Genomic DNA, 15,648 nt, shown 5'->3' with positions numbered 1-15,648 from the left:
AGTTGTGGCGAGCGGGGGCTACTCTTGTTGCGGTGCGTGGGCTTCTCATTGCGGTGGCTTCTCTCGTTGTGGAGCACGGGCTCTAGGCGTGCGGGTTTCAGTAGTTGTGGCTCGCGGGCTCTAGAGCGCAGGCTCAGTAGTTGTGGCACACGGGCTTAATTGCTCCGCCGCATGTGGGATCTTCCCGGACCAGGGCTCGAACAGTGTCCCCTGCATTGGGAGGTGGACTCCCAACCACTGCGCCGCCAGGGAAGTCCAAGAAGCACTTTGTATTGGCACGTTCTGGTCACGTAAGCAGTTTCTCATTTGCAACTAAAGAAGTCAGTGAAGCCCTAATTCCTAATTTGTACCCAAGTGTCTCTCTCACACCTCTTACCTGTTAAGAAGTCCACCTGTAGATCTCAGGTGAGTCAGCAGGGCTCTGCAGGTGCTGGTGCCTGGAGGCTTCTGTTACTGAGATTTTTCCACACAATGCTCCAAGCAGGGCCTGTGCACAAACAGGGCAGTTTGAGGCTCCACTCAGTTGGTTTGCTTAAAACGAGGCTTGCCACCGTCTGCTGAAATGGTAGCTTAGTAAACACTAAAGACTTTTAAAAGTATCTTCTCTGTGGTCTTTGGGTTCTAATTTAGCTTCCACAGGTAGATCTAACTTGTTTGCAGGACTTAGGAAGGCAGTAGCTTCAATCTTGCTAGCCAGGGCAAAGTCTCTGTTCTTGAAGGCTGGCTCACATGATCTCACTCTGTGCAAGTTCACCCTTGCATCCTTGGACCTTGGAATCAGCACATTAGACTCCATCCCCACCGAAATGAAATCTCCCAGCTTAACCAAAGAGCGACTAGTCAGCACTCCTTGGTCCCACTGTCCTTCAGGCAGGGCCCCACCAGGATACTGAAAACCTAGGTTACTGCTCTGCCTTTCTCACTCTCCTCTTCTCTTTCTTCCCTCTCTCTGTCTCTGTCCCTTTTTTTCTCTCTCTCTTTCGCACACACACCCCATTCTTAGAGATTCTCCCCCCTTCCTTCAATGACCAGACACTGTTCATCCAAAATTAAATGGTGGGTTCCCCATCGGGGAGGTGTCCAAGCAGAGACTGAACGCGTGGAGGACATTCTCACATTGAGGTTGAGACCAGATGATTTCGGCGGGCACTTCCAGGTCGAAGGCTGATAGTATCCCAGAGGTTCCAACGTGCTGGAACAAGTCCACAATAGCTTCTAATTGTCCTTTTATGACTTCTCCTTCTTTTCTTTTTTGAGAATGTCCTCCACATTCATTTAAATCAATCCTTACTTGTATAAAAAGACCTTGGCGCACTTTACCCACACTGCTTTGCAACACATCTTTTTCCACCCTGTATCATAATTACTCGTGTACCTTTTCCACATCCCCTCAGACTGTAATGCCCCCAAGGCAAGATTTCTGTCCCATTCATCTGTGTCATCCTGTTACGGAGCTCACTGCCCCTCTTGGTGTATCTGCTCAGTGAACGTCTGTGAGTGAAGAAATGGTGGGTGGGGCAGTGTTGGTGGAGGGGAGTCAGGAGGACTGAAGAGGCACCCAGTGCAGTTAGCTTCCCAGCCCCATGCTCTCTGGGGGTTGCTTGCCCTCCTGGAGAGACGAAGGCTGAAGAACACGGTCCATCTCAGCCCTGCAGTGTCCCCTGGGACAGCTCTGACCGTGGTCGTACTTTCCCTCAGATCATCACGACACACTCATGCTACATTGCATAGGAGGTCTCAGGAGAAGTCACCTGGGACTATAATGCTCCCTGCCCAGAACATCCATTCCTGATTAACTAAAAGCTCAGGTTTCTTAGGTAAGGGTGTTTGGACTATGAATCTTTGGGGAGCAATTAAAGGAAGGAACAAGAATGCATTTGGAAACAGCTGCTTACCTATCAACTCTTAAGAAAACACCCTGAAATGGAGTTTGATCAATTCTCCCTCAGGGACTGGGGAGGGCCTCAGTTTAACCACTCCTGTGAGAAAGGATTTCATCCTACTCTCTTGCGCAGATCTCCAGATAGGCCCAGCTCCCAGCTTCCCCTTGTGGGAAGCCCAGGCCCACTTGAGTTCTGCGGCTGCCCTGCACTCCAAAAAATAACCACCCTCTTCCATGGTTTCCTGTCCCAAGGATGTTTGCCAATCTTGATTATAAGGCCAATGTTAAGTCACGATTTAGTTCCACAATTAAATGACTGTTCATTCCGTTTGAGTTTCAAAGGGGAAAAAATACCTTAGAGGAAGCCACCCGCCACATTTTATAGATAAGGAATTCAGCTCAAGAAGTACCTCTCTGTTGGCTGTCTTTGTTAGCCTGTTTGCTGCGGTACAAAGACGAAGTTAATCTGTTAATTACGGAGGAGCTGAGTCCAGAACCACAGTAGCACATACTTTGTAAAAAAATAAACTTTAAGAACAGTTTTTGATTTACTGAAGTTACCACATACTTCTACACGTTAAACTGCTTCATCCTTCCTGTTACTGTTTTACTAACAGTGCTCTCTACAGCACACTGTCAAAATAATTTGTTTTCCATTTTATGGGCACTAAGTGCCTTATACGGGTGAGAGTTTGGCCCAGGTTCCAGGAACAATTTGCTTGTTTTCTGAGGGGAAATGTTACAAAGAGCTACTGACGTACACAGGTTCTATGCCGAAGGTGGGAAGGGAATTTTATGTAAACTAGACCAATACAAACACAATCATAGTAGGACTAGCTAACATTTACTGCACACTTACTGTGAATCAGGCATGATCTCAATTAATCCTCAAATCACCCCAATGAGGTAGTTGTTACCCCCATTTTCAAATGAGAAAAAATGAGGTTTGGAAAGGTCACGTAAAGACACACAGCTAATCAGCAGCTGGGCTGGGGTTCAAACTGCACAACTGAAACCAAGCAGGACCCTGTGGGGCTCCTGGGCACGAAGGCTTTCTGTGTCCCCCGTTTCTTGTTTGTAGGGAACAGCCTCCAGCCTCCATGACCTTCCCTGAGTGTCAAAGGGCAGATGCGAGCAATTGCTAATCAGGGAAGGGAGGGGATGCAGAGACAAAGGAGGAGACTACCTGCGGCCAGATTAAAGCAGTGCAGGCCCTGCACACACCCTGATTCTTATTAGCAACTCTGTCCTTGAACCATTGCTATAAAACTCCTCACCAAATCCCCCCAGGTTGGGACGCAGTGTTTTTGAGGGGCAGGAGCCTGCCGTGTCCACCCTAGCCTGCAAAGCAATAAAGCTATTCTTTTCTACTTCACCCAAAACTCTGTCTCCGAGATTCATTTTGGCACCAGTGCACAGAGGCCGGGTTTTCGGCATCACAATCTGATGCCAGAGTTTGTGCCCTCCCATGGTAGCTTGGTCTCTCCTCTGGTGTGGAATGATCTCTGTCTTCAATGGCAGCATCTCGGTCCTAAACTGTTACCTGATTTGATACCTCGTTCATACACCTATCCTACACAGTTATGGCACGTGCCTTGTAAAAATATGCATTCTTAATATCCATCACATGACCAGTTTGAGATAAATGTCAGTACTGGTATGTGCAGATACGAATTCCCAAAGCTGGCAGACATATCTGCATATCCTTGACATTTACAGCATACTTTCCAGTTACACTGAGCTTATAATAGTCCTTTATTTCCTCACGTATGGTTGACAGTATGACCTAGCAGTTACGTGCAAGGTTCTGAATTGGAATGGCTGGGTTCAAAGCCTGGATCCACCATTTATTAACAAGTTAGCTAATGTCTCAGTGCCTCAGTTAACCCACGTGAAAAATCAGACTGTTAACCACAGTGCCTGTGTTACGGGCTTGTTGTAAGAGATAAAACAAGATCATACACATAAAGCTCTTGGCACAATCCCTAGCACATAGTAAATGCTAAGAAAAGCCCATGGAGGTATAACTTTTGCACCTGCCATCGTGTGTATAAGCATTGCACACTCATCGCTAATGTAATAAGGGCCATCGAGCAGCAAGGGATGTCTGGTTGCAGACACATCGTACATACACCAGGGAGTCCTATAAAAATCCACTTCGCACAGCGCTACACAGGCTGCATGTGTGAAACCCACGTGTCATTTCAGTAGTTCCCCACTTACAAAACAAGACATGAATAAAGACGGAGGTCAACTTAATAGCTTAAAATACAGGTTTTTTCATTTTAAGGCCTGTGGAGAAGGGGGGAGGTAGAAAATGGTAACAATTGGAATGATTATGATCATGATCATGATCACTAGTATGAACAGAACTCTCAGCGTCCAGCATCTCAGATTTCCGTACTCGCCTTTTCTAAGGGAACGAGAGAATGCTTGCTTCCTAACAATGGAATGGCTTTTGCCCGTTCAATTATCAGCTCCATCACACTCCACAGAAGTTAAAAGATGGCATTTGGGTCTTCTATTCAAGCGGGTGATCTTTCTATCCCTTTCATTACAGGAGAGGCAACTGGCAAAGTTAATGCAATGTACTGTAACTAATGCCTTGGAAATACCCCGAGCACGGCAGTCTTAATCCACTTTGAAGGCTAACTGTATTCAGAATGTGAGGCTTTATATTAAGCTATATATTATAGTAAAATCAGCTGCAGGGGAAAATTCTCTCTGAACCAAAGAGAAACCATTTTTATTTATTTCTATAACTTACAAGACACTGATGCCAGAGGGAAAAACCGCAAACAAACCTCAACAATAAGATACCAAGTTAACCCTTGGCTGGGCTACAGCAATGGCAGCCGTGTGGACTTTGCACAAAGTCCATGTATGTGTGCATGATATCTGGAACCCTCATGGGCATCACGGAGTCAACAATTAACAGGGATTCTTAATAGGAAATACTTAAAACAAAACTCGAAGTCCAGTTTTACCAACAAAAAGCAAAATGGCAAAAGTTAGCGATTAAATGGTGACTAACAAGAAAGGGCTCTTGCTCATCGTGCAAGTTCTGAGCTCCTCAGAGACGACCCAGAAGAGGGAGAGCTCCACGCTTTCCCTCTGATCCCTCCTCAGGTGCTTCGTGGAACGTTCCATTCATTCCTGAATTTCAACAGACAAAACGGGATGTGCAAATGGTCCCTGAGTTCTTGTGGAAGTTTTCCAATGTCCCCTCACCACCACCACCACCCGTCCCATAATTACGTTTCCTCATGTTGGTCGATCAGTTCTCTATTCCAGACACATTCCCCCAGCGCAGCCACCAATGCGACGAGGGAAAGGCAGGAAAGATCACAGCAGAGTGCCCCATAGCTCTCATTTTGACAGTATATGTGCTTTGCTGCATTTCTCAGAGGTATAAGGGGTGATACCGAATAAAGAAGGAAGTGGAACTTTTCTCCATTGCTGGCTTGGAGGGCAGGAAACCACGTGTGTCCCACCTTCCAGTAAGGGTGAGAGTCCTTACCCTTAGGTGAACTCAGGGCAGACTGTGATATAATTGACGTTCTTTTGCAGGCAGGTAATACTCAAACTCAAGATGGATTCTGTCTAAAAACAATACTTATAAGGTAAGGCAGAGAATGGATACAGGTCTTTGAGTTTCTTAGCTTAAAAGATGAAGTCAGACAAAGTTATGGGGAAAATAGTATACTTAGGGAGTGGAGCTTTATATAATAGCACCAAGCTTTTGGAAAGCAACATGGAAAAATTTAGTTAGAGCCTAACACCTTTGCCCTTACATTCCTGCGCTTACCAGCTTTGTTATTTGGAGGAATAGGGTTTGGGAGTTAGGGAGACCTGAATATAAATCCTAGCTCTATATTCACTGCCTACGTGACTTAGCCAAGCTACTTACTTTTCTAGGTTTCACTTTCTCTTCTGTGCAAAAGGAGAAAAATAATACACACTTCCCGGGTTGTGAAATTAAGTGATACACTACAAGTAAAGTGCCTGGCACGTAATAGGCACTCAACAAATTGCTTTAGGTTTTGTTTCTCTTTTTTCAACAGTAATAAGAATTATTTCTTATGTAAGAGAGAATGTTTATTTAACAGTGAACAGTTGCCAATAACCAAAATATTAAAAACAGAATGACTAAGGAAATCATGGTATTTTCACTCAAAGGAGAAATGCAACTATTTAAAAATATAAACATACATCTACTATATATTTAATCACTTATGGTTATTTGCATAGATTTGTATATATTTGTTGGAAGTGGAAATACATTGCACATACACTAAAATGATAACATCGTGTTTGTGTGTGTGATTTTCTATATTGTACTAAGTGGTGTCATTATAGATTTCACTTGCTCATAATAATTGATTGTTTTTAAGGTAATAAAATATTTTTAATCTAAAAAATGTCAAAATTAAATTCATTCCTTTATTTAAAAAGAAGAAAATTAGGGATGTGCAGATGGTCCCTAGGTAGTTCTCAATCTCTGGCGAAATATAACTCAAGCCAGTAACGCCAAGCCCACACCTGCCACATCAAGACTAAATAATAGCAGATCAGTTCCAGAGCTGACATGATTTCTAGAGATCTACCTGCTGCATTCCTAAAAGGAAACCATCATCTGCCTTGTTTATTTGATTATTTGATGCCTGTTGCAGATATCTGTTATGCCTGCTGTACTCTAGGTACCATGCTAGGAGATAAATCTGTAAGTATCCTGCCCTTGAGGAGCATATAACCTACTAAAGAAGGTAAACTATCCAAATATTTAAACAGAAGGCCCTGCGAAAGTGCCCTAAGAGGTAGGCAAGGCACTTTAGGGATAGCATCCATTGTCTTAATAAACCACAGGTAGGCATGAAGGTGGAGATGTGTTTCACAGGTTAAAAAAAAAAAAAAAAAAAAATTAAACCTTGCCTGGAAGCCATTTAGCAACTAAGGGGCAGAGCAGGGGAACTTGAACTCTTGTCTTCCAACGACACACTCTCTGCTCTCATCACTTCTCACAGCCTCTCCCTACAGACAGTGATCTGGGAGTTCTCTTTGCCAGCATCTTCTCTCTAGGTCTTCCGTGTCTTCCTCAAACCCTGAGAAAGCATGTGATGTTCCAGCTCTCAAGAAGAGGCGATGGCTATGCTGCCTTTTAGGGATGTGGGATGCAGCTGCCACTGCCTTTTAGATCAAGGACGAGCAGCAGGGTGTTCCTGGGTCGGTGGAGACCTGGGCGCTCAAGAGGCTTGAATCCCTGACGGTCTTAGAAGCGCAGATGGGGCATCTCAGGGGCATCTGGGCACAGCTGATTTAGCTCTAAAGTATTTGTTTCTGCTCTGTCTCAGTAGGGGGTTGGAGCAAAGAAGTCTCCTAGACCCTCATCTTCCTCCTTTTACCCCATCCTGATTCCCTCACTCCCCCTTTCCTCCTCCATTTCTTTCATTTCTCCCTTTCTCGGGAAGATTTCTTCCCCTCTCTTTTTGCCCATTTCTTCTTCTGCTTCTATAAACTCCTTTTTTCCTTGTCCTCGAAGCTTCCGAAGGGTCTGGTCCCTGTCTTCATAATCACAGCTCTCCCACCTCGGCCTCCCTGAGCTTATTAGAATCAGAGATGTCCCGTGGGCGGTGGACATGGAGAACCCACTTGAAAAATCTCATCTTGAGACTCAATAATGCTAACTCCACCACAGTTCGAAACTAATTGAAACTAAGTGAGGGTAAGTCACGCACCTGTTATTGACCTCGAAAGACAGGGAAGAAGGCTAACTACCTATGGAGAAAAAAAGACTGTACATGCTCTAAATGTTTGTTGTGAGTTTTGTGGTTGTTGTTAATTTGTTCCTTGTGAACTCTATTTCCAGGCACCTAAGTCACCAACTTTGAAGGTGGAAATAAGGCCCGTCTCTCACAAGTAGATGTTAACAGGAAGCCACACTAGCTGCAGGCAAAGGTCCTTGAGTTTGGAGCCAGGAGGTCATTAGGCTGTTACGGTAACTCAGCACTGACAGCCTGGACAAAGGGCATATTCTAAAAACCAAAGACAAATAAACAATTGACCATCAAGTCTCCTTCTCAGAAACTCTGGGTCTGGGTGTCAGGGCAAGAAAGGGCAGGCAAAACAGATAAGACCAGACAAGACCCTGAGGGCCAGGTAACAAAATAAAAACCCACATCTGTATAGCCCTTTGTAATTGAAACACTTCCACACAAATGAGCAATATGATTTTTACAACAGCCCAATAAAGGAAGGAGAATAGGTATAATGTTACTTTACAGACGAGAGGGCAGGATCAGAGAAATTATAGGACTTGCATGAGTCCCATAGTAAGAGGCAAAGGCAGGATTTCCAGCCAGGTGCGCCCTTTCCAAATAATCATAATTATGGAAAGTGCTTACCTGGTACTTAGGTGGTAAGACAATGACAGGTTGGGGCTTCTTAATTCCCCTTCAAAGGTCTTTTCACTACCTAAAAATGCCTACGTCATCAAATTATGTAATCAAATTTCTTTTTCTCTGGCTTTGGTAAAAATTATTCTAATCAGTGCTGCCTCCAGGCAAATAACAGATAAAATTAAAAAGAAGACAAAGACTATAGACCAGTTCAATCCTTACGCTATTACTTCTAGTCTTCTGAGACAGTGACTATCGCACTTTATCTGGAGGTTATAGAAGCAGCGTTCTACTTTCGCCTGCAGTGGGCTTTCAACTAAAGAGGACCTCTAGTCTTCAGAGGTGTGGCCTAGAAGAAGCCCAAGAACCTAAACTTGACCCGCTGGATCAGTGTTGTTATTAGGAGGCAGGGTTATCCCTGCACGAATTCATGCTCAGCCATTTAGAGACAGTCCAAATCAACCTAGCAGATTCCCTGTACATCCCAGTTATTGCACTTAATTATAAATGCTCATTACCCATCAATGCCTTCATGCATTGGTAATCCTGCCAAACTTTTTTAACGTGACCTATGGGCAATACCCACCCCCAAAAAAAGTCTGGGACAAGTGCGTCCCAGAATTCTTCCCTTGTTCCATTCTATTTTTAAGAAAGTAGTGAGCTATAACATGTCATCCATTTACACACTCAATTCATCCAAGTTATTGTGAAAAATAAAATCTGATCCCTTGGTTGGATAATTATTGACTTCTGGGTTCCAATACTATAGTTTTAACATAACCTAGACTCTGTGTCTACACCAAATAAGAGAGGTGGCAGGGAAGCTACGAACCACGCAAACAACCAGCTGTTAACACACAGCAAAGGGGCTAGCAAAATCCCTGTGGGGATTCTAGACCGGTGTAATGCCTCACAATATCATTCTCTTCCATCTCACTTAGTTTTCTACTAGTGTCCTGGCCTTTTCTGAGAGCAGCTGGGAAAACTTGGGTCCAGAAAGATTGATCAGTCCTGCAAGTTTACAACAGCAAAACAGTGATTCCTGACTTAGGATTCACGATGAGCCTATACAGTCTGCTCCAACTGGTGTTTGAAAATTTAGCTATAATACCAAAGGCATTTCCTAAATCTCACTGACAGAGATCTATATTCTCTCATTTGAAAATGTCAAGATTATGATCCGCTCGCCTAGAAACTTCACCTCACTATAAGAAAACAGCCTTAGGACCTTGGATTCAGGACCATGTGAAACCACCTTGGGGGCAACAAGCCCTTTGTCTGTCATTTATGGAAAAACCTAGCCTGTGAGGTCCTGGACAGCAGAGGCTTTGCCTTGATGAAGGTTGGATTCACACAGCGTAGCTCAGTACTTGATACATAAAAGGATTCAATAGATACCTTTTGAATCAGTGAATGGACCTGCACGTTTAATTTTGGGAGATGAGAGAGAGGAGAATCAGCCAACTGACTGCTTATAGCCCCGGCGTTCAGGGGCTCTGAGGTGGCCGGGCATATTTTGAAAAGGTCATTTTACCAGCCTATAACTGCAGGCTAAAGTAGACGGGAATGGCGATCATTGGTGGTGTGGAAAAACAAGTTCTTACTGCCCCCTGGTGGTCAGGATGATTTCAGACTCCAAAGTCCTCTAGCACTCCTAGCACTGAATTTAAGCATCCTGGTAGCCAGGGGTCTGCAGGTTTCATTTACCCAACCCCTTCTCCAAACAGCAGAGTTCTCAGCTTAAAGGCCAGAAAGATGCCACCCCAATCCCAAAGTCCTCGAAGGAGGCTTTTCATCTCTATACTGAGAGAAGATGAATATGTCAAGCTGAAATTGAACATTTTAAAGTGAATTGCCTTTCAGTGAATGGTCTGTGGTTTCAAGAGCTCCTAGAAAAAAAGGAAAATATTCAAGGAAAATAATAATTTCCTGTCTGGCACATTCAGATGTCTATCTATTTAAGATTATCAGGTCAGGCCACCCTTCTGAGCAAAAAAGACATTCTGGAACCCTTTCAGACTTTGAACTGTTAGCATTCCGTGATTGCATTCCCACTTCATCGAAGGAGAAACTGAGGGTCCAAACCAACTTTTGGAAAAACGATAACTATCCTCTCAAGTCTACAGAAGGTTTTCAGTTTTATTTTGTTTTATTTTAAATGTATGGTAAGTGAAAAAACAAAACAAAACATAAACTGCTACAGAGGTTTCTAAGGCAGCATCACATGTGCAGGGAGTTTTGTGTTTTATCCCACTTGTTGCCTCGCCAGGACCTAGAGCACTGTCTGACTCATCAATACATATTTGGTGAATGAATGAATGAATGAAGCCTAAAGAGAAAGAGCTGTTTTTTAATGGAAATTATTGCTTGTTGGAGAGGATGTCATCTCCTTCCTTGAGAATCTTTAAAAACAGGTTGAATTCTCATTTACCTTAAAAATTATAGAATCTGACACTGGAAGGAACCTTAGAAATATCATCAGTTTAATTTCCTCATTTGGTTTCATTCATTCACTTCACAGATGAGGAAAATGAACGTCAGAGAGGTTAAACAACTCACCATAGGTCACACAGCAATTACATGGCAGACCCTACAGTGACTCCAAGTCTTCATTCCTGACACTTTCTAAAAGAGCAATGATGTTCAAAGTTTTTGGCTGTGACTTACAGTAAGAAATACATTGTGACCCAGTACACACCCACACAATTACACACACACAACACTAAAAATAGTTTCCTGAAACAATACTCACCTTCTCCATGTAATAACGTACCCTGGTCTACTGTCTACTTTATTTCATTTTTTTAATAATATTCTGATCACAACTCACTAAATTAATTTCACAACTTAAAATTTTAAAACATTATAACCTCTCGGGCTGAAGTCCTCCAGAATCTTCTTCCAAGGAGAAAAGAACTAGAGTGATCAGCTTCTTGGGACTCCTTGGCCCAAAGATCCCAGTTTTATGACTCAGTAGAGGCAGTAGTATCTCCCACCGTCAAGTTTCATTTCACTTCCAAGAATGCAGTCCAAGCAACCCTGCTCTCCAGCCAGGGTGAGTAACCACACTACTGTGTTTCAGGACACAGACCAGGGCCATTGGTAGCAGCTTTGTCCTTGTCCTTGACTAGCTCTCTAACCCACAAGTTAGCAGGGATTTGCGTCCTTACATAAAAGAGCATGTCCTTATCTCTGCTGCCGTCACTCTCCCCTAGCCTAGGAGCCTGGGGGGAGGGAGCGGAGAGGGGAGCAGGAATAAGAGGAGCCCGGAAGGGGAAGCGCAGGACAAGTAGGTGGGTCTGAGGTCATCAGCTACGTAAGTAGGTGTGAACAGACGGACTGCTAAACAATCTCCAGGAGCCAGGCAGCCTCCCCCCACCGCGCACACGGTTACACAGAGCCTCCTTCTCCTAAGCCCATTTGATCGTTTCCCCCCATCTCTTCCCCTGACGTCCTCTACCAAACATTCTCCCTCTCTCTCTCTCTCTCACACACACATACTAAGATGCTAAGATCGTTCACATGGTGGGGAGATGGCTTCTCAGCTATTTCCCTTCTAACTGACAGGTTGGAACTTTCTCCTCTGACTTCCCACTTTCCTGCTGAGAGTCAGCAAGACGGGATTTGGCAGGGGGCTGCTTTGCAGCAGCCAGGGCAGAAAGCCTTCCCATAGCAACCTGGGCACATTCCCATGACGCCCTGACACAGGTGGAATTTCCAGGGCTGGCAACTCACCCCCTCTCAGAAGCAGCGCACAAGCTGCAGGCTACCCGCCTCCCTTTCCAGTGAGTCTCAACCTGGCTTCGGGCCGCCCAGTAGTGAAGGCAATGAGCCAGGAAGGGTGCTGGACAATACTTCGAATATTTATTGGCCCTTTCAGATATCCTCAGACAGCTTTGGAGTCTACGGCTCCAGGTCTTGAGTTCTGCTCGTGAACGGGGAAGATTAGAATGAACTGGGAGGCAGCAGAGCACTACCCAGCTCTGCCATCAATGTGCTGTGTGATGTTAAGTCAGTTACTTAACCTCTCTGGCTCTCAGTTACCTCATTTTTAACATGAGAGATTCAGTTTTCTAAAAAACGACTTCTCAACATTTCTTTATTATATTGCTATGCTTAAATAAAATTGTATCATCACTCTCATAGTATACAAATCCCAGATTCACAATGAAGACATACATCTTTACCAAAATAAGTACAATGTAATTAAAAGTCTGTTTCTGGAATTGGGCATTTTCCCCCATAATGAGATTTTTTTAATTTAACCATTTTTTAAAAAACTGAAGTCTAGTTAATTTACAATGTTGTTTAGTTTCAGGTTACAGAAGTGATTCAATTATATATATTTATATAAACACACACATACACACACACATATATACGTATATTCTTTTTTTCTATTTTAACATTTACTCTTTATGGTGTTGTATGAAGTACCACGTAATGCAAGTATGTACTGTACTAAAACACCCGTATTTCCAAATAACATTATGTGGTGTAGCCCACAGTCTCTGCAGAAGCATTGTGAGTAACCTGTGCCTTTACACTTTACAATCAATGCATTGTTGGCTGCTGTGCAAAGTATGATAACAGATGAAGAAAAAAAAAATAAAGCTAAGTATGAACACATTTTTCCAAACATACACATACACAGCTTACAATGGAACCCCAATGGAAAGTCAAATGACCATATTTGATGTAGTACCTATCAAATGCAGACTCTGCAATAAAAAGCCAAAGGCAAATAAAAATATATTTTAACTTTAAAAATAACTTAGTGACAGTAATACTTTGCTTGTGTCTTACCAACATGTAGCTGACAGTCAAAATTTTTCAATATAGATATAATATATAGGGATATCTAAGAGCTACAAGCAAATCCCCGAAACCCATAAAGTTGTCCAAATGTGAAAACAGAGAAAAGTTCTAACACGGAAGAATTTGCTACGGTGAGCCCAAACAATATAATATAGAAAACAGCCTAGAAAAAAGGCGTGGGTGTTAAATAAATTTTGACTTCCTCGTGCTCAGAAAATGCCAGAGTACTGTAAAGGTCCTTAATGTGACTGGCACAGCCCTTCATAAGTAGTGCCAGTCCTGGCCAAGCCAGATTTCTTACATGTCTGAAGGCCTGAAAACAAAAAATGTGAGCTGTACGTCAGCAATGCCCGCCGAAAATGGGTTCTGACTCACTTCCTCTCTTTGCCAGGATAGGTGTTTTTGTTTCTTTCACTGTTTTTGCAAACAGGGCATATCAGGTAAAAACATATTCTGTAGGAACGTCATTTTAGAAAACCCATCACGTGACAGCAAGTATAGCCAGCGAAGCTCTTCTCTTTGACTGTGGTTAGTTTTGTTTTGTTCTGGTTTTTGATACCTTTTATCCCAAAGGAAAAGAGCCGGCGGTGTCCTGTTACTTACTTTTATCCATGACATTCAGCACCTCATCCAGAAATGAGGGCCCAAGATCGAGCTGCAAGGAGAGGAGGGAACCCGTGAGATCAGAGAGGGACTCCTCTGATTTAGTCTTTTCCTTGACGAGCTCGCACGGGGCGGAATGGTCAAACAGGTCCTCCGCCGCCCAGTCGGGTACTGTTCGGAGAGGCTGCCCCTGCCCTGGCTGGACTGCGATGCGGACCCGCTGGACCCCCACGAGATGTCCCCCTGGTGGACCGTCCCGTTCTCCAACGGACTGCTTTTCTCCGGAGCCTTCTCCTCCATGACCTGCTCACAGCTAAGCCGGGGCAGCCTTCCCGGCCCTGAGGACTCCTGTTTGGAACTGAATGTCGCCGGTGACAACAAGGGCAACATGAGTGCTTGGGGCCCTCTGATGGTTGGGAGGGAGATGGTGTTTTTGAGCACCGGGGAGGGCATTTCTGTGAACATGGAGTCGGAGGTACTGTTGGCCCGGAAGAACTCGTTATGCCCAGGGAACTGGCCCATGCATGCTTTCTCCTGGTTTCCAGGTAGAAGCTCATTTCCTCGAAGAAAGGAAATGTCTCCAAAGACAGTAGAAGCTCATTTCCTTGAAGAAAGGAAATGTCTCCAAAGACGGTAGAAGCTCATTTCCTTGAAGAAAGGAAATGTCTCCAAAGACGTCGTGCTGGCCCTCTTTGCCGATGCGAATGGTGTGGCGGAAGTCTCCAAGGGAAGGGCTGATCGTATCCGGAGACAAGATGTCCCTCAGTTTACATTTCTTTCCTTTCTTGTTATTGGCAGCTTTCAGGTACATTGGGGTCTTGGCTGGCATTTTGGAGTTTGAAGATGTCGATTTTGCAAAAGGGAAAAAGGGCCACTTTCTTCACAGATGTTACAGGTTTCCCGATATCCTTTTTGATAGGAGCGGTCACATCATTTTTCTCAAGTAGCTTCTGAAGTGGCTCTGAAACGAGATGGAGGTCTAAAAGGACTTCCTGGACTTACAGCCAAGCAGGGGTTTCTGGAGAGCCGGTTACATCTGCCAGTCCCTTCCATAGCACGGAGAAACCAGCGGCGCCAAGGATCCCAGCCGCTGACCCCGGGGCCGGGCGCCCGGCACCAACAGTCCCCGAGGGCGCATGCAGTCCCTGCCCGCCACGCGCAGCTCCAGCCGGGTCAGCCGGCGCGGCGCCTGCTTGCTCACAGCATTATGCACTCCGAGACAGCGTGAAGGCGCCCAAGGCCGGGGTCTCCGGACTCCTATACGTATATTCTTTTTCAGATTTTTTTCCATTATAGGTTGTTACAACATATCGAGTATAGTTCCTTGTGCTATACAGTAGGTCCTTGCTGTTTATCTATTTTATATATAATAGCGTGTATATGTTAATCCCAAACTCCTTATTTGGAGAGATTCAATTTTTTTTTTGAATTTTATTTCATATATTTTTTATATAGCAGGTTCTTATTAGTTATCTATTTTATACATATTAGTGTATATATGTCAATCCCAATCTCCCAGTGCATCCCACCACCACCACCCCCCTGCCGCTTTCCCCCCTTGGTGTCCATACATTTGTTCTCCACGTCTGTGTCTCTATTTCTCCCTGCAAACCGGTTCATCTGTACCATTTTTCTAGATTCCACATACATGGGTTAATATACAGTATCTGTTTTTAGAGAGATTCAATTTTTAAAACAACAAAAATTAATTGGTCACCTTCAATGGTCCCTTCAGTAGTTCAGGGAATTAATTCATTATCTTGAAAACTAGCAAATAAATGAAACAGTCAACATTTGTTGCGTTTTTTCCCCCCTATATCAACTACAACACTAGATAATCAAATCGTTGCCAAGGGGAAGCACCTCCTTTTTAAAGTATTCCAACAAATACATAAAAAATAAATGATATGAAATCACCATTTTGCAACCTCTGATGAATTGATGAATCTA

The 15,648-nt window shown here is 43.9% G+C and overlaps 1 protein-coding gene and 1 pseudogene across 2 annotated transcripts in view; both read right to left on the bottom strand.

Moving 5' to 3' along the window:
• GRAMD1B (GRAM domain containing 1B) overlaps positions 1-15,648 on the bottom strand; it is a 251,406-nt gene that overhangs the window by 189,704 nt on the left and 46,054 nt on the right. The window lies entirely within an intron of this gene.
• On the bottom strand, positions 10,320-14,803 carry LOC101284195 (cdc42 effector protein 3-like; annotated as a pseudogene).

The sequence above is a fragment of the Orcinus orca genome, chromosome 8 (genome assembly GCF_937001465.1).
Source record: "Orcinus orca chromosome 8, mOrcOrc1.1, whole genome shotgun sequence".
In the NCBI taxonomy this organism is placed as follows: Eukaryota; Metazoa; Chordata; class Mammalia; order Artiodactyla; family Delphinidae; genus Orcinus; species Orcinus orca.
Note: the sequence above shows the minus strand (reverse complement) of the source record. Positions and strands in the feature narration are given on the sequence as shown.